Consider the following 23,289-nt stretch of genomic DNA (forward strand, 5'->3'; position numbering starts at 1 on the left):
TATGATTTGATGACTTTTGTGTTATATTTGTATTCTCTTCTCTTTATTTTTTGTGTTTCTGTTATAGATCTTTTTGTTTATGGTCACTGGGGCTTCATATATAACAATTTATGTGTATCAAAGTCTATTTTAAGTTGATGTTCTTATGAGTTCAGATGCATTCTGAAAGCATTATATTTTTATTCCCCTGCCCCATGTTTTCTGCTTTGAAATCATATTTGTCATCTTTTAATTTTTTTGTAGCACTTAATTATTTTATATCAATATTTATTACGTTTGTGTTTTTTCATACTCCCTTTATAGGTAGTTGATCTTTACTATATATTTGCTTTTACCTGTGAGATTTTTTTCTTTCATAGTTTCTTCTGTTTAAAAAAAAACAAACAACTGTTGAAATAAATCTCTTCGACATGTATTGCAAGTCTGGTTTAGTGGTGACAAACTGCCTTCAGCTTTTGCTTTTTTAATCTCTTTCATTCTGACTGATAATCTAACCAGGCAGAATATTCTTGTTTGTAATTTTTTCTTTTTAGCTCTCTGAAAGTATTGTGTAATTCCTACTGGTCTGTAAAGTTTCTTTGAGAAATCAGCTACTAGTCTTATGGGGGTTTCCTCATATGTGATTAAATTTTTTTCTTGCTGCCTTGAAGATAGTCTCTTTAACTTTTGACATGTTTATTATAATGTGTTTTTGTGTGGTTCTCTTTGTTTTCTTCTTTTGTGGAGGCTTTCTGTGCTTCTGGTGCTTGGATATCTGTTTCTCTTGCCAGGTGGGGGAAGTTTTTAGTCATTACTTCTTCAAGCAGATTTTCTGTTCCTTCTTGCTCTTCCTCTGAGGTGTCCTAATTGAAATGTTGAAATGCTAGTTGCTTGATGTTCCAGACATCTCTGAAACTTTTCTTGTTTTTTGACTCTTTTTTATCTTTTGCTGTTCTGATTGTGTGATTTTCACTACCCTGTCTTAGTCTAGATTGTGAAACTGTTCTTCAACATCGTTTAATCTGCTACTGATTGCCTCTGGCATATTTTTTTATTTCAGTTATTGTACTTTTCATTTCAGTTACTGTATTTTTCATTTATGACTGATTCTCTTTATTTTGTTTCTCTCAGTTTAAGTTCTTACTCTGTCCGTCCATTGTTCTGAGTTTGGTGAGCATGTATAAGACTAATTTTTAAACTGTTCTTGAGTAACTAATAATAGTCAAAGATTATAACTGCACAGTATTGAGAAGTATAGAGCAAAGATTATTTATTTAAAATATTTTTTCAAGAAACTTTCTTATATCTATTGCATTCAGTTCTTTTTAGGGGATTTGTCTTTTTCTTTCATTTGGAAGGTATTCCTTTATCTCCTAATTTTGCCTATTTGTGCTTGTTTCTAAGTAGTAGGTATATTAGCTATGTCTCCCATTTTTGAAAGAGTAGCTTCGTGCAGAATGTGCCTGTAAAGCCCAGTGGCATGATTCCTACCCTGTTCACCAGAACCAGGTACTCCAGGGGTATCCCCAGTGTGGGCAGCATGCATATTCTTATTTTGGTTATGCTGCAATTGCTGTGAGTGTGCTTCTGGGTAGTGTTTGTGCTCAGGCTTGCTAGCTGCAAGACCCAACTGCAACTGCTGTTAACACTCTGCTGAGTGGGGCTGGTTCCTGGTAACCATGACTGCTGTGGCTGTGCTGATGTATCGGGCTGACCCCTTGGAATACAAGTCACTTTGAAGATGAGTAATGTTGGCCAAGATCATCTTCCAGGTGGGGCACAGTTGGAGCCCCAGGAGCTCTGGAGAGGTACCAGTGCCACCTGTACTTGCCTGCTGGGTGGGGTGGGTTGGGAGCCATTTTGGAAGGGCTGCCTGAGTAGGTCACATGGTGTTAGCTAAGTTGACTGAGAGTGTCAGAAATGACACTAACTAGCTAGGTAGAAGGAAAGTTAAAAAAAAAAAATTGGTGTGTATCACCATTTCTGCACCACCATTTCCTTCCCTGGAGAAAATTCCACCAGATCCCTGCCCCTGTGCCACATGCCCTAATATCAGCCAGTGAGTCTTCATCTTGGGTGACTCAGGTGCTTTTCAAACTGTTGTCTATGTTCTGTGACTCAGACTGAGTGAGTTTGTGCAATAGCCCTTCAAGAGTGGGTGTCTTTGTTTCCTACAACTTTCTGGTTCTCCTGGATGTAACACTGCTGGTTTTCAAAAACCAGACATTATACAAGCTATTTTCCTGGCACAGGTTCCCTGGTCTTAGGAACCCAATGTGGGACTCAGACACCTAACTCTTCTGGTAGGGGTCTCCATGGTTGTGAAATCCTTCCTACTTGTGAGTTGCTACATCAGGGGTAGGGGTTCTGACTAGCCCACATCTTTGCCCCTTCTATTTGTCTTGATATTGCCTTATATCTTTAGTTGTAGAAAATCTGTTTTGTCAATCTTCAGGTTATTCTCAAAGATAGCTGTCCTGTATGTAGTAGTAGTTTTGATATATCCATGGGAAGAAGTGAGCTCAGGGTCTTCCTACTAGGCCACCTTGACCTGGACTTGGTCTCAAGAAAATTGAAACAGATTTTTTATTCATCTACTCAGTTTCTCCTTAAAATTATATACACTAACACAAGGTTCTTAAAGAGATGGGAATACCAGACTACCCTTCCTGTCTCCTGAGAAACCTGTATACAAGTCACAAGGCAACAGTTAGAACTGGACATGGAAAAATGGACTGGTTCAAAATTGGGAAAGGAGTACATCAAGGTTGTGTATTGTTACCCTGTTTATTTAACTTATATGCAGAGTACATCATGTGAAATACTGGGTTGAATAAGTCACAAGTTGGAATCAAGATTGCTGGGATAAATATCCACAACCTCAGATATTCAGATGATACTACTTTAATGGCAGAAAATGAAGAGGAATTAAAGAGCCTCTAGATGAGAGTGAAAGAGGAGAGTGAAAAAGCTGGCTTAAAACTCAGCATTAAAAAAACAGAGATCGTGGCATTTGGTGCCATTACTTCATGCAAATTGATGCAGAAAAAGTGGAAAAGGTGATAGATTTTATTTTCTTGGGCTACAAAATCACTGCAGATGGTGACTGAAGCCATGAAATTAAAAGACACTTGCTCCTTGGGAGAAAAGCTATGACTAACCTAGACAGTGTATTAAAAAGCAGAGAAATCACCTTGATGACAGAAGTCCATATAGCTAAAGCTATGGTTTTTCCAGTAGCCATGTATAAATATGAGAGTTGGACCATAAAGAAGGCTGAGCAGTGAAGAATTGATGCTTTTGAACTGTGGTGATGGAAAAGACTATTGAGAGTCCCTTGGACAGTAAGGAGATCAAACCAGTCAATTCTGAAGAAAATTACACTAAATATTCATTGGAAGGACTGATTCTGAAGCTGAAGCTCCAATAACTTGGCTACATAATGTGAAGAACCCACTCAGGGGAAAAGACACTGGTGCTGTGAAAGATTGAGGGCAAAAGGATGAGATGTTTGGATGGCAGCACTGACTCAATGGACATGAGTTTGAGCAAATTCCAGGAGATAGTGAAGGACAGGGAAGCCTTGCATGGGGTTGCAAAGAGCTAGACATTACTTAGAGACTGAGCATCAACAACACAAGTTTAGAAAATGTAATTCTTGCAAGCACACTGGGAGACAGATAAATGAACAAGAAATGACCTCATATTGTGAGAGGTGGCATGTAATCAAAACTTCAGTCTTTGGAACCCTCCCTTTCCTTCCCAGCTTTAATGAATCTTAAATCTTCATATGGTGCTCAGACTTCTCTCTTTGATTTGGATTCTTCCTCTTATGTCTTCCATACTTACCATTCTTCCATCTGCACTTAGGTATTTCCATGTGTAAGTCGTTTCAGTTGTGTCCAGCTTTTGGGATCCTCTGGACTGTAGCCCACCAGGCTCCTCTGTCCATGGGATTCTCCAGGCAAGAACACCGGAGTGAGTTGCCATGTCCTTCTCCAGGGTGTCTTCCACACCCAGGGATCAAACCTGGGTCTCTTATGTCTTCTGCATTGGAAGATGGGTCATTTACCATGCCACCTGGGAAGCCCTACCTATTTCCATATTTATTCCGAATTCATAAAATCTACTACTATGTGAGTAATTGAATAAGTTGCCCTTCTTAACAACATTGCTAAACAATGTTAAGTTCAGATACAAATCTTGAAAGTTATTTTCTTCTTCAACTTTTATTTAAAAATAAGCTATGAGTGACAACTCCGGACAATTTACTAGGCAAATGTGACATCCTAAGAAAAACATTGTCATCTAAAACCAATTAATATCTGCTTTGGGGGGATACATAATTTATAATAATATCTTAATTTATAAAAAAATTTTGAAGTTTCATGAATGTTTTCAGGTATGTTTTATCATTTGGTATTTATATCTAGCCTATATACATTTTAATTATTTTTATTTTATGGATGAAGAAACAGAAATCCAGGTCAGATTCACTCAGCTAATAAATAACAGAATTTAAACATATCTATTTGCAATTTTAAATCTGGTACTTTTACTAAGACTTTTTTTTTGTTTGTTTGCTTCTCCAGTTCCAAAAGCCAGGTTTCTGAAGGGCTCAGTCATATATTTGACTTGGGAAAAAGGAAAGAAGATAGAAAGGAAGGTAGGGAGGGAAGAGTGAAAAGTGGAGTGAAGGGAAGAAGGGGAGAAAAGAAAAAAGGAAAGAGTATGGAAAGGAAAGAAGAAGAGAAAGGAAGGAAGAAAGAAGAAAAGAGGAAGAGTAAGGAAGAAAAGAGGAAGGAAGTCTATGTAATGTAAAAATATCAATTAAGGTACAGGTGAAAGTTGAGACAGCAGACTGAATATGCTCTGTGCTAAGTGTGGTACACAAGAGGATAAGTTTCTCCCATAAGCTCTTCCATTATTGCTCTTCCCAGCAGCAAGTCAAAAGATAGAGAATCCTGAAAATTAAAATAGATGGGTAAGTACAGAGTTTCCTTTGTCATATTGAAGCTTGAATTAATAAATTAGAAAAGTAACAGCTGGAGAGGCATCTGCAGCTTCATTGTGTCTAAGATCTCTAATGCAGTATGGCATATTTATCAGGTGATTAACTTGGTAGAACCTTTACAAAAGATTCACTCTGTGCTCTTTGATGATCTTTGATCAAGGTAGAGTAGCTTTAGTTCTGAAAGATAAAATTAGCTTAAAGTAGGTTTAATCTATTATTCATGTCTATAAAAAGAACAGATCAGATGTAGAAAAATTTAGTGATTTGAGTACTAATCTATAAGGTGGTTATTTTTTATGAAATCAGCCCATACTAGTATCTTTTCTTTCTTTTTTCCATATTAATTACTAAATCTACATAGGATTTCATAATTTTGCTTGTAGAAAAATAATCTTATTTCTCTTCTAGATATTTATCTTGATGTCAATGACATGTCAAATACTTTTAAAATGAATTCCTGATAATATTTAGCAGAGTAATCACATAAAGAAATTCAGAATCACCCATTTTAATTAAAATAGCTTGAAATTTTATCAAAAGAATAACTTTCTTTAAGAAAAAAAATCAAATGAAACCTCATACTTTGTTCTCTTCCTTATATAGGAAGATGATTTCAAATAAAGCTATTCACAACAGTTGTCTCAACTTACTCATCTTATTCATAGAATGTTGCATACAGTAAAATCTCTTTAACACTGCAATTTCAAATAATTAGAATCTAGAAAATGTGTGTGTGTGCGTGTGTACTAAGTCACTGCAATTGTGTCCAACTTTTTGGGACCCTTGGACTGTAGCCCACCAGGCTCCTCTGTCCACGGGATTCTCCAAGCAAGAATACTGGAGTGGATTGCCATTTTGTTCTCCAGGGGATCTTACCAACCCAGAGGTTGAAACTGCATCTTCTACATCTTCTGCATTTTACCTACTGTTCTTTAACAAAAAATATTTTTTAAAATGTATAGAACAATTAAAGTGTACTTGATGTTATTACAATATTGAATCTTACAAACCGTGGATATAGTATCTCTCTTCATTTATTGTTAATAGTTTTGTTTGCAGAGGGTTTGTATATCTTGTGTTAAATTTATTCCAAAGTGTTGATGTATTTTAACGTTTTGGTGGTGCTTGCATGCTCAGTGTCCAACTTTTTGTGATCCCATGGACTGTAGTTCCTTTGTCCATGGGATTTTCCAGGCAAGAATATTGGAGTGGGTTGCCATTTCCTCCTCCAGGGGATCTTCTGATCAGGGATTGAACCCGTCTTCTGCAGTTCCTGCATTGGCAGGTGAATTTTTTACCACTAAGCAACCTGGGAAGCCATTCTAAAAGTTATAAGTATATAACTTTTATTTTCCAAATTTTGCAATGTTGATGATTATGTTAATACTGTATATAGAAACATTGCTGAATTAATCAGTTATACTAGTTTTTCTAAATTATACCTAAATGACAATTTTAAATTTTCTTCCAATACTTTTCCTATTTATTTATTAAACCCCATCGCACTGAAAAGATCCCCAGAAACATGATGAATATCAGTGGTGATAGTGTCATTCTTATCTCATTTGTCTTAAAAAAGCAGCTTTCACTATTTAATCATTATAGACTGTATTTGCTAGAGGTTTTGTTGGTATCTTTTTATCAAATTGAGGAAATTTCCTTCTATTTCTAGTTGACAAGAGTTTTTATCATGATTAGGTGTTGGACTTTATCAAATACCTTTTACACTTCCTATTGAAAAATTTATTGGAATACAGTTAATTTACAGTGTTATGTTACTTTCAGGTGTACAGCAAAGTAAATCAGTTATATATATATATATATATATATATGTATACATCCATTATTTTCAAATTCTTTTCTCCATAAAAGTATTGATCATTAAATCTGCTTAAGCAAGCAAGGCTTCAGCAATACATGAACCGTAAACTTCCAGATGTTCAAGCTGGTTTTAGAAAAGGCAGAGGAACCAGATATCAAATTGCCAAAATCTGCTGGATCATCAAAAAAGCAAGAGAGTTCCAGAAAAACATCTATTTCTGCTTTATTGACCATGCCACAGCCTTTGACTGTGTGGATCACAATAAACTGTGGACAATTCTGAAAGAGATTGGCATACCAGACCACCTGACCTGCCTCTTGAGAAACCTATATGCAGGTCAGAAAGCAGCAGTTAGAACTGGACATGGAACAACAGACTGGTTCCAAATAGGAAAAGGAGTACTTCAAGGCTGTATATTGTCACCCTGCTTATTTAACTTATATGCAGAGTACATCATGAGAAACGCTGGGCAGGAAGAAGCACAAGCTGGAATCAAGATTGTTGGGAGAAATATCAATAACCTCAGATATGCAGATGACACCACTCTTATGGTAGAAAGTGAGGAGGAACTCAAAAGCCTCTTGATGAAAGTGGAGGAGAGTGAAAAAGTTGGCTTAAAGCTCAACATTCAGAAAATGAAGATCATGGCATCTGGTCCCATCACTTCGTGGGAAATAGATGGAGAAACAGTGGAAACAGTGTCAGACTTTATTTTTGGGGGCTCCAAAATCACTGCAGATGGTGATGGCAGCCATGAAATTAAAAGACGCTTCTCCTTGGAAGAAAAGTTATGACCAACCTAGATAGCATATTAAAAAGCAAAGACATTGCTTTGCCAACAAAGGTTCGACTAGTCAAGGCTATGGTTTTTCCGATGGTCTTGTATAGCTGTGAGAGTTGAACTGTGAAGAAAGCTGAGCGCCGAAGAATTGATGCTTTTGAACTGTGGTGTTGGAGAAGACTCTTGAGAGTCCCTTGGACTACAAGGAGATCCAACCAGTTCATTCTAAAGGAGATCAGTCCTAGGTGTCCTTTGGAGGGAATGATGCTAAAGCTGAAACTCCAGTACTTTGGCCACCTCATGTGAAGAGTTGACTCATTGGAAAAACTCTGATGCTGGGAGGGATTGAGAGCAGGAGGAGAAGGGGATGACAGAATGGCTGGATGAGATGGCTGGATGGCATCACTGACTCGACTGATGTGAGTTTGAGTGAGTGATGGACAGGGAGGCCTGGCATGCTGCAATTCATGGGGTGGCAGAGAGTCGGACACGACTGAGTGACTGAACTGAACTGAAGTATAACTTTATTTTTTTCTTGAATTTCCATCAGTATATTTTGTTAAAATATGTTTTTCAGGTGGTAAGCATTGCTGTTAGGCTAAGAAACTTAAGCAAACAGTCTTTTCCTCCAAGCTAGTATATTCTCTTCAAAATAAGTTACAATGTGAAATAGTTATTGCACTTCATAGTGATTGAAAAGTTAGTGACTTGAATGGTCATACTGCCTCTTAAAATAAGAAAGTTTAGTCAAGTACTCTTTATCTTTCTGATACCTTAAACCTGTGGGAACCATCCATTTTAAAAAAACAATGCTTCTTTGGGCATTTACATTTTTCATATATTTGTATAAAAATAGAAGCTTAAAAGGAAATGTATCAACTTGGATTTATTAAATCCAAGTTGAAAAATAGGCACATATTTCACGTAGTAACTTGGAACCACTGCAAGGAATAGTTGGGCTTGTCCAAAAACATCTGAAATAATTAACTCATTTATTTTTTTCACTAATGTCTTGCAAAAACTATTTATAACTGCCTTGCATTCAAGATGTTTCTCTTTCTGTCCTAAGAGAAAGAAAACATCATTCTGTACAATGCACCTAATAGATTATACAAGCTTACAGGGTAAACCTTTTTAGCATTTCTCCATTTTAGGCAACATATCTTTCTAAGGCAATTTACCAAAGCAATCTTCCTAAGGCTAATTTATCTTATAAGCTGTAGGGTACATTCATTTTAACCTGGTAAGGTTTCCAGTCTAAGTAGAAATACTGAATCAAAAATTAAAAATTGTTAGCTACCAGAACATTAAAAAAAAAAAAAAAAAAAAGGCAGAATTCTGATTAGCATTAGTTCAGCGGACCTAGAGATAAGAGCTGTGGGCTTTAGTCCTCCATAGCCTGTGGTGTGACATGATGGCAGTGCAAACTCATTATCTGGTTTCATAAAGACAAGAAGCCTTTTCCTACACCTGTGACCATGACATCACAGTTCCATCCTTCAGCTCTTGTTTGTTTTTACTGTGATTAGTCCAGTGTGCTTTCAAGACAGCTTTCTTAAATTCAACCCAAACTGCCATACCTGAAGTGTATGTTGCATCTTTCACTATTTAATCTGCTGAATAAACAGCATGGTAAATTTATCCTCGTGCCTGAAGTTTGATCCCTGGGTTGGAAACATCCCCTGGAGAAGGAAATGGCAACCCACTCCAGTATTCTTGTCCGAGAAATCCCTTGGACAGAGGAACCTGGAAGGCTACAGTTCATGTGATTGCAAAGAGTCAGACATGACTGAGCAACTGAACCCATTCTATTTTGCTTTCACAGTGATTTTATGTATAAACAACTTGTGCACACACACAGACACACACAGATATATTTTTTCCTAGGTTCTTAGGTCCATTTCTAAAAGCAGTAATGTGTAGCACATACAATTATCATGTTTTGTGCTAGATGTTATGAGAGATAACAAGATGAATAACATAGTCTTTTGCCCAAGCGAGGAGATCTTGTGGAGAAAAGATTTACCAGATAAATAAATAAATAAATGCAATGTTTTTTTGGGCTCCCAAATCACTGCAAATGGTGACTGTAGCCATGAAATGAAAAGACATTGCTCCTTGGAAGAAAACCTATGACCAACCTAGACAACATATAAAAAGCAGAGAGATTACTCTCCCAACAATGGTCTGTCTAGTCAAAGCTATGGTTTTCCAGTAGTCATCTTTGGATGTGAGAGTTGGACTATACAGAAAGCTGTGTGATGAAGAATTGATGCTTTCGAACTGTGGTGTTGGAGAAGACTCTTGAGAGTCCCTTGGACTACAGGAAATCCAACCAGTCAATCCTAAAGGAAATCAGTCCTGAATATTCATTGGAAGAACTGATGTTGAAGCTGAAGCTCCAATACTTTGGCCACCTGATGTAAAGAACTGATTCATTTGAAAAGACCCTGATGCTGGGAAAGATTGAAGGCAGGAGGAGATGGAGGCAACAGAGGATAAGATGGTTGGATGGCATCACTGACTGGATGGACATGAGTTTGAGTAAGATCCAGGAGATGGTGATGGGCAGGGAACCCTGGTGTTCTGCAGTCCACGGGGTCGCAAATAGTCAGACACGACTGAACTGAAATGAAATGTTAGAGAACATCTTTGGAATGATAAACAAGGTGACATTAAAAGTACTCAATGGATGTTTCATATTAAAAGCAATTCTACTGAGGTATCATTTATATTCAATAAAATACATCTATTAAAAAAAAGAACACTAGGATTTTAAGTTCTTTTTGAGCCACTTATAAGTCTGTGACCATGAATACCTCTCTGATGGGATTGATTAATGTCAGCTGCATAGACTCTTACTGAGTTTAAAATTAAAATAATGGACATGAAATGGAACCCCTTTACAATTACCAAATGATATACATATCAAAGTTATCTGTGTTTTCAGCAAAAAATTTCATGGAGAGTGTGTAACTTTCATGACAATATCTTTAATAAGCAGGCAATCTGAATATCTCTTCTGGTCCCTGGCTTCCTCTTAGCTAAACTTCATCTCTCTCTCAAAAGGACAGTTTTTTAAACTATATTCCTGAGTTCTTTCTTGAGATTTTCACACTTTGTTTTTTACTGTCTAATTTTTAAAAATTTATTTATTTTTAAATTGAAGGATAATTGCTTTACAGAATTTTGTTGTTTTCTGCCAAATATCAACATGAATTTCGGCCATAAGTATACATATATCCCCACCCTCTTGAATATCCCTCCCATCTCCCTCTCCATTCCAGCTGTCTAAGTTGCTATGGAGCGCCTATTTGAGTTCACTGATTTATGCAGTAAATTCCCATTGGCTATCTATTTTACATATGTTAATGTAAGGTTCCCTGTTACTCTCTCCATACATCTCATTCCTCCCCCAACCTGTCCATAAGTCTGTTCTCTATGCCTGTTTCTCCACTGCTGCCCTGAAAACGAATTCATTGGTACCATCTTTCTAGATTCCATATATATGCATTCAGTTCAGTTCAGTACAGTTGCTCAGTCGTGTCCAAATCTTTGTGACCCCATGAATCACAGCACGCCAGGCCTCCCTGTCCATCACCGACTCCAGGAGTTCACTCAGAATCACGTCCATTGAGTCGGTGATGCCATCCAGCCATCTCATCCTCTGTCGTCCCCTTCTCCTCCTGCCCCCAATCCCTCCCAGCATCAGTCTTTTCCAATGAGTTAACTCTTTGCATGAGGTGGCCAAAGTACCGGAGTTTCAGCTTTAGCATCATTCCTTCCAAAGAAATCCCAGGCCTGATCTCCTTCATAATGGACTGGTTGGATCTCCTTGCAGTCCAAGGGACTCTCAAGAGTCTTCTCCAACACCACAGTTCCAAAGCATCAATTCTTCGGTGCTCAGCTTTCTTCACAGTCCAACTCTCACATCTATACATGACCACTGGAAAAACCATAGCCTTGACTAGATGGACCTTTGTTGGCAAAGTAATGTCTCTGCTTTTGAATATGCTATCTAGGTTGGTCAAAACTTTCCTTCCAAGGAGTAGGCATCTTTTAATTTTATGGCTGCAATCACCATCTGCAGTGATTTTGGAGCCCCCCAAAATAAAGTCTGACACTGTTTCCACTGTTTCTCCATCTATTTCCCACGAAGTGATGGGACCAGATGCCATGATCTTCATTTTCTGAATGTTGAGCTTTAAGCCAACTTTTTCACTCTCCTCTTTCACTTTTATCAAAAGGCTTTTGAGTTCCTCTTCGCTTTCTGCCATAAGAGTGGTGTCATCTGCATATCTGAGATTATTGATATTTCTCCCAACAATCTTGATTCCAGCTTGTGCTTCTTCCAGCCCAGCATTTCTCATGATGTACTCTGCATATAAGTTAAATAAGCAGGGTGACAGTATACAGACTTGATGGACTCCTTTTCCTATATAGAACCAGTCTGTTGTTCCATGTCCAGTTCTAACTGCTGCTTCCTGACCTGCATATAGGTTTCTCAAGAGGCAGGTCAGGTGGTCTGGTATTCCCATCTCTTTCAGAATTGTCCACAGTTTATTGTTATCCACACGGTCAGAGGCTTTGGCATAGTCAATAAAGCAGAAATAGATGTTTTTCTGGAACTCTCTTGTTTTTTCAGTGATCCAGCAGATTTTGGCAATTTGATATCTGGTTCCTCTGCCTTTTCTAAAACCAGCTTGAACATCTGGAAGTTCACGGTTCATATATGCATTAGCATACAATATTTATCTTTCTCTTTCTGACTTACTTCACTCTGTATAATAGGCTCTAGGTTCATTCACCTCATTAGAACTGACTCAAATGCATTCACGTTCCATTATATATATGTACTACAGCTTCTTTATCCATTCATCTGACAATGGACATTTAGGTTGCTTCCATGTTCTAGCTGTTGTGAATAGTTCTGCAATGAACATTGGGGTACATGTTCCTTTTAAATTTGCTGAACATGTGTCTTTTTCTATTTTGGTTTCCTCAAGATATATGCCCAGTAGTGGGATTGCTGGGTCAGATGGTAGTTTCATTCCTAGTTTTTAAAAGTATCTCCATACCACTTTCCATAGTGGCTGCATCAATTTACATTCCCACCAACACTGCAAGAGGGTTCCCTTTTATCCACCCTTTCCAGCATTTATTGTGTATAGACTTTTTGATGATGACTATTCTGACTGGTGTGGAGTGATATCTCACTGTAGTTTTGATTTGCATTTCTCTAATAATGAGTTTGGGTGGACTCCAGGAGTTCGTGATGGACAGGGAGGCCTGGCGTGCTATGACTCATGGGGTCGCAGAGTCAGACAGGACTGAGCAACTGAACTGAACTGAAATGAATAATGAGCGATGTTGAGCATCTTTTTATATGTTTGCTAACCATCTGTATGTCTTCCTTGGAGAAATGTCTGTTTAGATACATTTCCCACTTTTTGATAGGTTTTTTTTTTTTTTTTCTGATATTGACTTGTATGAGCTGCTTGCATATTTTGGAAATTAATCCTTTGTCAGCTGTTTCATTTGCTACTATTTTCTCCTAGCCTGAGAATTGTCTTTTCACCTTGTTTATACTCCTTTGCTTTGAAAAAGCTTTTCAGTTTAATTAGGTCCCATTTGTTTATTTTTGCTTTTATTTCCATTACTCAGGGAGATGAGTCATAGAGGATCATTCTTTGATTTATGTCGTCGAGTGTTCTACCTTTGTTTTCCTCTAAGAGTATTACAGTTTCTGGTCTTACATTTAGGTCTTTAATCCATTTTGAGTTTATTTTTGTGTATGGTGTTATGAAACGTTCTAATTTCATTCTTTTACATGCAACTGTTCAGTTTTCATAGCACCATGTATTGAAGAAGCTGTCTTTGTCCCATTGTATATTCTTGCCTCCTTTGTCAAAAATAAGGTACCAATAGGTGTGTGGATTTATCTCTGGGTTTTCTATCGTGTTCCATGGGTCCATATTTCTGTTTTTTTTTTTTTTTTTTTTGCCAGTACCATACTGTCTTGTTGACTGTAGCTTTGTGTGTAGTTTGAAGTCAGGAAGTTTGACTCCTCCAGCTCCGTCTTCTTTCTGATGACTGCTTTGGCCATTCCAGGTATTTTGAATTTCCATTCGAATTCTGAAAAATTTTTCTAGTTGTGTCATTGGTATTTTGATAGGGATTGCAATGAATCTGTAGATTAAATTTGGTAGTAAAGTCATTTTAACAAAATTTATTCTTTCAACCCAAGAACATGGAATATCTCTCCATCTCCAAGTCATCGTTGATTTCTTTCAACAGTGTCTTATAATTTTCCATGTACAGTTCTTTTGTCTCCTCAGTTCAGCTCAGTTGCTCAGTTGTGTCTGACTTTTTGTGACCCCATGAATTGCAGCATGCCAGGCCGCCCTGTCCATCAACAACTCCTGGGGTTCACTCAAACTCACGTCCACTGAGTTGGTGATGCCATCCAGCCATTTCATCCTCTGTCGTCTCCTTTCCTCCTGGCCCCAATCCCTCCCAGCATCAGAGTCTTTTCCAATGAGTCAACACTTCGCATGAGGTGGCCAAAGTACTGGAGTTTCAGCTTTAGCATCATTCCTTTCAAACAACACCCAGGGCTGCTCTCCTTTAGAATGGGCTGGTTGGACTTCCTTGCAGTCCAAGGGACTCTCAAGAGTCGTCTCCAACACCACAGTTCAAAAGCATCAATTCTTCAGGGCTCAGCTTTCTTCACAGTCCATATCCCACATCCTTACATGACCACTGGAAAAATCATAGCCTTGACTAATGGAACTTGTTGGTGAAGTAATGTCTCTGCTTTTTAATATGCTATCTAAGTTGGTCACAACTTTCCTTTCAAGGAGTAAGCGTCTTTTAATTTCATGGCTGCAGTCACCATCTGCAGTGATTTTGGAGCCCCCCAAATAAAGTCTGACACTGTTTCCACTGAATCCACTGTTTCTCCATCTATTTCCCATGAAGTGATGGAACCAGATGTCATGATTTTTGTTTTCTGAATGTTGAGTTTTAAGCCAAATTTTCCACTCATTTTCACTTTCATCAAGAGGCTTTTGAGTTCCTCTTCACTTTCTGCCATAAGAGTGGTGTCATCTGCTTATCTGGGGTTATTGATATTTCTCCCAACAATCTTGATTCCAGCTTGTGCTTCTTCCAGCCCAGCGTTTCTCATGATGTACTCTGCATAGAAGTTAAATAAGCAGGGTGACAATATACAGCCTTGACATACTCCTTTTCCTATTTGGAACCAGTCTGTTGTTCCATATCCAGTTTGAACTATTGCTTCCTGACCTGCATATAGGTTTCTCAAGAGGCAGGTGAGGTGGTCTGGTATTCCCATCTCTTTCAGAATTGTCCACAGTTTACTGTGATCCACACAGTCAAAGGCTTTGGCATAGTCAATAAAGCAGAAATAGATGTTTTTCTGGAACTCTCTTGCTTTTTTGATGATCCAGCAGATTTTGGCAATTTGATCTCTGGTTCCTCTGCCTTTTCTAAAGCCAGCTTAAACATCGGGAAGTTCACGGTTCACGTACTGTTGAAGCCTGGCTTGGAGAATTTTAAGCATTTCTATATTAGCGTGTGAGAGGAGTGCAGTTGTAAGGTAGTTTAAGCATTCTTTGGCATTGCCTTTCTTTGGGATTGGAATGAAAACTGACCTTTTCCGGTCCTGAGGCCATTGCTGAGTTTTCCAAATTTGCTGGCATATCACGTGCAGCACTTTCACAGCATTATCTCTCAGGATTTGAAATAGCTCAACTGTAATTCCATCACCTCCACTAGCTTTGTTTGTAGCGATGCTTTCTAAGGCCCACTTGACTTCACATTCCAGGATGTCTGGCTCTAGATGACTGATCATACCATCGTGATTATCTGGGTCGTGAAGATCTTTTTTGTACAGTTCTTCTGTGTATTCTTACCACCTCTTCTTAATATCTTCTGCTTCTGTTAGGTCCATACCATTTCTGTCCTTTATCGAGCCCATTTTTGCATAAAATGTTTCCTTGGTATCTCTACTTTTCTTGAAGAGATTTCTAGTCTTTCCCATTCTGTTGTTTTCCTCTCTTTCTTTGCATTGATCACTGAGGAAGGCTTTCTTATCTCTCCTTGCTATTCTTTGGAACTCTGCATTCAGGTGCTTATATCTTTCCTTTTCTCCTTTGCTTTTCACCTCTATTCTTTTCACAGCTATTTTTAAGGCCTGCCCAGACAGCCATTTTCCTTTTTTGCATTTCTTTTCCATGGGGATGGTCTTGATCACTGTCTCCTGTACAATGTCATGAACCTCATTCCATAGTTCATCAGACATTCTATCGATCAGATCTAGTCCCTTAAATCTATTTCTCACTTCCACTGTATAATCATAAAGGATTTGATTTAGGTCATACCTTAATGGTCTAGTGGTTTTCCCTACTTTCTTCAATTTTAGTCTGAATGTGGCAATAAAGAGTTCATGATCTGAGCCACAGTCAGCTCCTGGTCTTGATTTTGCTGACTGTGTAGAGCTTCTCCATCTTTGGCTGCAAAGAATTTAATCAATCTGATTTCGGTGTTGATCATCTGGTGATGTCCATGTGTAGAGTCTTCTCTTGTGTTGTTAAAAGAGAGTGTTTGTGATGACCAGTGCATTCTCTTGGCAAAACTCTATTAGCCTTTGCCATGCTTCATCCATATTCCAAGGCCAAATTTGCCTGTTACTCCAGGTGTTTCTTGACTTCCTACTTTCGCATTCCAGTCCCCTATAATGAAAGGGACATCTTTTTTGGGTGTTAGTTCTGAAAGGTCTTGTAGGTCTTCATAGAACCGTTCAACTTCAGCTACTTCAGCATTACTGGTTGGGGGATAGACTTGGATAACTGTGATATTGAATGGTTTGCCTTGGAAACGAAGAGAGATCATTCTGTCTTTTTTGAGATGTCATCCAAGTACTGCATTTCAGACTCTTTTGTTGACCATGATGGCTACTCCATTTCTTTTAAGGGATTCCTGCCCACAGTAGTAGATATAATGGTCATCTGAGTTAAATTCACCCATTCCAGTCCATTTTAGTTCACTGATTCCTAGAATGACAACGTTCACTCTTGCCATCTCCTGTTTGACCACTTCCAATTTGCCTTGATTCATGGACCTGACATTCCAGATTCTTATGTAATATTGCTCTTACAGCATCGGACCTTGCTTCTATCACCAGTCACATCCACAGCTGGATATTGTCTTTACTTTGGCTCCATGCCTTCATTCCTTCTGGAGTTATTTCTCCGTTGAACTCCAGTAGCATATTGGGCACCTACCGACCTGGGGAGTTCATCTTTCAGTATCCAATCTTTTTGCCTTTTTATACTGTTCATGGGGTTCTCAAGGCAAGAATACTGAAGTGGTTAGCCACTCCCTTCTCCAGTAAACCACATTATGCCAGACCACTTGTCAGGACCACTTTTCTCCTCAGGTAGGTTTATTACTAGTTATTTTATTCTTTTTGTCGCAATGGTGAATGGGATTGATTCCTTAATTTCTCTTTCTGATTTTTCATTGTTAAGATATAGAAATGCAAGTGATTTCTGGGTATTAATTTTGTATCCTGCAACTTTGCTAACTTCACTGATTAGCTCTAGTAATTTTCTGATAGTATATTTAGGGTTCTGTATGTATAGTATTGTGTCATCTGCAAACAGCAAGAGTTTTATTTCTTTTCCAAGTTGGATTTCTTTATCTCCTTTCTTCTTTGATTTCCATAGCTAGGACTTCTAAAACTATGTTGAATAATAGTGATGAGAGTGGACACCCTTGTCTTGTTCCTGATATTAAACTAGGGAATCCTTTCAGCTTTTCACCATTGAGAATAATGTTTGCTGTGGGCTTATCAACTTTTACTACGTTGAGGTAGATTCCTTCTATGCCCATTTATTGAAGAATTTGGTTTTTATTTTTTTAATCATAAATGGGTGATGGATTTTGTCAAAGGATTTTTGTGCATCTGTTGAGATTATCATATAGTTTTTATATTTCAATTTGTTAATATGGTTTATCTATTGGATTGATTCATGTGTATTGAAGAATCCTTGTATCCCTAGAATAAACCTGACCTGATCATGGTGCATGAGCTTTTAAATGTGTTGCTGACTTCTGTTTGCTAGAGTTTTGTGGAGGATTTTTGCATCTATATTCATCAGTGACACTGGTCTGTAATTTTATGTGTGGTTTTTTTTTTTCATCTTTGCCTGGTTTTGGTATCAGGGTAATGGTGGCCTCATAGAATGAGTTTGGAAGTGTTCCTTCCTCTGCAGTTTTTTGAAAGAGTTCTAGAAGGATAGGCGTCAGCTCTTCTATGAATGTTTGATAGAATTCAAACATTTTATTTGTGAAGCCATCTGACCCTGGGCTTTTAGTTTTGGGGAGATTTTTGATCACTGTTTTGATTTCAGTGCTTGTAATTGGGTTGTTCATAATCTCTTTCTTCCTGGCTCAGTCTTGGAAGATTGAATTTTTCTAATAATTTATCTATTTTTCCAGGTTATCCATTTTATTGCCATATATTTGCTCATAATAGTCTCATAATTCTTTTATTTCTGCATTGTCTGTTGCAACGTCTCCTTTTCTTTTTGTAATTTTGTTGATTTGATTCTTTTCTCTTTTTCTTGATGAGTCTGGCTAAAAGTTTGTCAATTGTGTTTATCTTCTCAAAGAATCAGCTTTTAGTTTTATTGATCTTTACTATTGCTGCTTTCATTTCTTTTTCATTTATTTCTGCTCTGATCTTTATGGTTTATTTCCTTCTGCTAATGTCAGGCTTTTGTTGTTGTTCTTCTTTTTCCAGTTATTTTAGGTGTAAAGTTGGGTTGTCTATTTGATGTTTTTCTTATTTCTTGAGGTAGGATTATATTGCTATAAACTTCCCTCTGAGAACTGCTTTTGCTGCATCCCATAGGTTTTGAGTTGTCCTGTTTTCATTGCTATTTGTTTATAGGAATGTTTTGATCTCCCTTTTGATTTCTTCAGTTACCTGTTTGTTATTTAGAAACATATTGTTTAGTCTTCATATGTTTGTGTTTTTTATGATTATTTTCCAGTTATTGATACCTAGTCTCATAGCATTGTTGTCAGAAAAGATGCTTGATGTGATTTCAATTTTCTGAGATTTACTGAGATTTGATATGTGACTCAAGACGTGATCTATCCTGGAGAATGTTCCATGTCCACTTGAGTTTTTTTCTGCTTTAGAACTCCAGAACTATTCTACTTCTCTTGGAAGAGTCAGCATGATCTTGTTTTAAAATCTTTTCATAATTAAGGCTTCACAATTAACTATTATCACTAACACAAAAAATTACCTAATATTAAAAATTATATTCAAAAGTAGATCAGATGTTCAAGCTCAGGAAATAAGAGTAGGAGTAATCTGTCACAAAGTACTTGGGATTTGTATATGAGATTCTAATTTGTTAGAAATTCAGGAGCCTGTGGAAATTTAATTTCTGAAATATTAGTCTTATATCCCATTAGTATGTTGATATGAAGCAAAAAGCTACACCTAATACAATAGAGTCAGCCAAGTTATCTTCCTCCACTTCTCATTATAGGATCTCTTTTGAAGACACAAAATGTTAACAATCTATATCTTAGGAATCACAAGTCTTAGAGATCATAATTAAGAGTTACAATTGCTGGTCAAACTATTTTTCCTTTCAAATAGTTTATTTCCAAAGAATCACATACAGGATATTTAAGGATTAACATACCAATTTTTTAAGTTATTTTTTGCTTTTGGTTGGGAGGAAGGATGGAAGAAGAGGCAAAACTTGCCATGTGATGCGTTTGAGACAAGCTTATAGTTGATAAAATTTGTAGTTGAAAAAATGTTTTAAACTCAGACAATTAAGCTTCATATCAAAGGTTTTTTTTTTTATTTGTACATATTAAACTGACAACATGTTCACATATTTCATCTTCATTTGGGACATAATGGGGGTAATTGATATGCTTAGAACTTGTACTTCTTTAACAATTAGATATATAACATTTATTGTGCTCATCCATAGCCTTCTAAAATATTCACTCACAAGCTGCTTTATTATCTAGAATTTATTCACTGTGTATTAATTCAAAAGGAAGTGAATGCATCTCCTTTGCCTGTGACTGTTTCTGTGACATTTGTGTTATCCTGTTATTGTGCTATAAAGAACAAGTATGTTTATATAATATATTATGTTTGATTGGTGTGACATTGTTAGATGCTATTTATGCTTATTAAGTCATCTGCAATTTTTTCAGTACCACTGAAAAGTGTTAGGTAAGGGCTAGCAAATTGGATTACTCATATTTGAAAAATCAAAGGAAATATTTAATGTTTTATTTTTCTTAAGAGAAATGTTTATTTAATCTAAATGTTATACAACTACTTTCATAATTGTTTCCAAGATTTTTCTCTCCTTGGAACATGAAATTTTACAGCTATGTTAATTAATAACAATGTTTTGCAATTCTGTGGCACCTTTTTGTCTGAGAATCTCAATGTTTACTTAATGTTAATCATATCTTTGGAGAGATGTGAATCAGTAATAGTTTCTTTTCTACTTTTTAAAAAAATACAAATAGTGCATGTAAAAAAAACCCCTCTTTTGTTCAGTAATGCATTTGCATGGTACACTGTGCAAATAAAAAGAGAGTCTCACTCAGCTGTTGTTCTCAAGAAACCTGAATGGGCCTTAACTTTCTTGCCTTCATTTGGTGAAGGTGCAAATGAAGTCATAAGTAAAGCTACAAAAAAGTCCATTTCATGGACTTCTTGGAGGTAGAGATCATGCTTTTGCATTTTTTAATTTTTTACATTATAGGTATAGTCTAGGTAACTGTGAACTCCAAATATACACATTCTACAGGATAATGGAATGATACTATCCTTGTAGGCTAAGGTGAACTACAGTCACAGGGAATTTGAGAACTGCAGATTAAGTCTAGATTCCTTGTGTTAGCAACCTACTGCTGCATAACAGTTATCGAAAACTCAGGGGCTTCAAACAACACAGGTTTATTGTTAATATCTCACAATGTCCAAGGGTCCAAGTCTGAGTTCTCTGCTTAGGATCTCTGAAAGATTCAACCAAACTCTTAGCTGGGATATATTCACATTTGGAGGCTGATGGGAAGAATTCACTTCCAAGATTACTTAGCATGTCAGCAGAATTCATTTTCTTTTGACTGTTGGACTGAGGACCCTGCCTTGTTGCTGGCTGTTGGGTGGAAACCACTTTCAGATCCTAGTGACCATCCTCAGCTCCTTGCCAGGTGAGTTTTGCTGGCAAGGAAAAAGAAAGTTGGCTAGGGAAAAAGGGACTCTAGTTACTCTGCCAACAAGATAGTCTTATAAACATAATATAAACATAGGAGGGACTTACCGTCTGCTTTGCCATTTTTCCACCAAGTAGAAGCAAGTGATTCCACCAAGTAGAAGCAAGTGATGGACTTTTCCTACACTCCAGGGAAGGCAATTCTATGTGGCTATGAGAACAAGGAGATGGGGATTATAAGGACCACTGTAGAGTCTGTTCATCCTAGTCCTTAGCCTGTCTATATTGACTGAGATTAAGAAATTTGCTTATAATGAAAAAGCCAAGTTAATACTGACTAAAGCAAAATTAGAACTTAATTTTTCTCTCACATAAAAACAGAGGAAGATAAATCCAGAAGAAAGCACGTCAATACCAGTATGACAGGTCCTCTTATTCATCTGGGACCCCAAATCTCTCTTTGTTTTGTGCAGTTCTTAGTGTATCATTCAGTCATAGCTTTTGGTCTTAAGGTCACTTCATCATTCAGTATGACTATTGATAGTTGTAGCCATCACTAACATAAAAAATCAAATAGATAGAAAAATAGAAAGATGTTCAACCCAGCTAAAGCAGCTCCAATAAAGCAGTCCCTCACTTTGGACAAGCCTTACATATAGCTGAGGCTTACATATACCTTAGTTGCACAGAGCTGACAGGGAGGCTGAAAGATGTAGTTTTTAACTGGAGCTATTGTTGCCCCAATTAAATCAAGGTTCTTTTTCTAAACAAGAAAATAAGAATAGCTATCTGGTGACTTCCCTGGTGGCTCAGATGGTAAAGCGACTGTCTACAATGTGGGAGACCCAGGTTCGATCCCTAGGTCGGGAAGATCCCTTGGAGAAGGAAATGGCAATCCACTCCAGTACTATTGCCTGGAAAATCCCATGGACAGAGGAGTCTGATAAGCTACAGTCCATGGGGTCGCAAAGAGTCAGAAATGACTGAGCGACTTCACTTTCATTTTCATCTGGTGGTAAGTTGCTATTTTTGCCATGCTGTCAATGAGAACTCCTTATAAGCTTGCCCTAACAACATGTTGAACCTAACTGTCCTAACCTCCTATGGAAACATGCTCCTGGGCCTGTATTCAGCCACTCCTAAACAGAGAAACTATGGGACTTCCCTGGTGGCTCAGAGGTTAAGAGTTTTCCTCGTAATGCAGAGGACATCCCTGGTCAGGAACTAAGATTCCCACATGCTGCAGGGAGACTAAGACTGCCCTCCATAACTAGAAATTCCATGTGCTTCAGTGAAAGATCCTGCATGATGCAAAGAAGATCCCACATGCTGCGATTAAGAACTGATGCAGCCAAATAAGAACAGAGGAACAATGTAGATCCTTTCGTGTGCTGGTCCAGGTGTCTTTATCATGGAATGTTTCATACATTGTTTTTTCCCATCCTTGTCATAGTCCCTGCATTGGTAACGTGTGCAGTAAATCAATTAGAAGTACTTGGACTGTGCTTTGTTTTGATTAATTCCATCCTTCATCCTCACCCCTTGGTTCCTAAAGCTCTTGAGTTGGTGTCCTGGCCTAGTGCCTGCTTCCCTTCAACTTAGTGATTTACTGCCTCCTCTGGAATGCCCATCACTGTGTGCTGGCTTCATTTCAGGACACAGATCACTCCCTTTTATGTCTTTGATGCCACGTCCTTGTTTGGGTGTGTTATGTTCTCTGTCCTCATGCTCCTGGCCACCATGCTATTCTGTCAGTTACAGCTGGGACTGACCCCAGTGCCTGTCCTATCTCATTTTCAGAGTGTAGTTCACAATTTATCTATTAATACCTGCAGCTCAGCCTGCCACTCCTACAGCAATTATATAGGCCACATCAGAGGTTGCACAGATGACAATGATTAGCCTAGGTGTATGATAGGAAGTTGGTGAACATTTGAACTGAGCTTAATGAATATTATATTTTGGGAGAAGATTCTTTGATCCTACTAATGCCAACTTCCCTTCCATACACAGGTTATGATATTTTTTCTTCTTCAAAAATATTCCAGTACAAGTCCAAGACCATTCTTAAATTCTAAATACTTATGTCAGGCAATGGTCTTACAACCTAACTTTGACAATGCTATAGGCCAAAAATCTCACTCTCTCCACTCAAAACAGTTAGGGCATCACAGTATCAGTTTCCATTCACATTAATACTTATGAAAACTTTTTTTGTATAAGACCCTGTTCTTGTTGTTTGGGAGACAGGACTGAATAAAATAATGTCCAAATCTTACATCATTTATAATCTAGAGAAAGACATAGACAGTGAACAGGGAAATGAATGGACAAACATGCAAATATCAAGGAATGATAAATGCATTGCCAGGAATTTTTAAAGTAAAAAAAT

This window comes from Budorcas taxicolor, chromosome 15 (genome assembly GCF_023091745.1).
Source record: "Budorcas taxicolor isolate Tak-1 chromosome 15, Takin1.1, whole genome shotgun sequence".
Taxonomy (NCBI): domain Eukaryota; kingdom Metazoa; phylum Chordata; class Mammalia; order Artiodactyla; family Bovidae; genus Budorcas; species Budorcas taxicolor.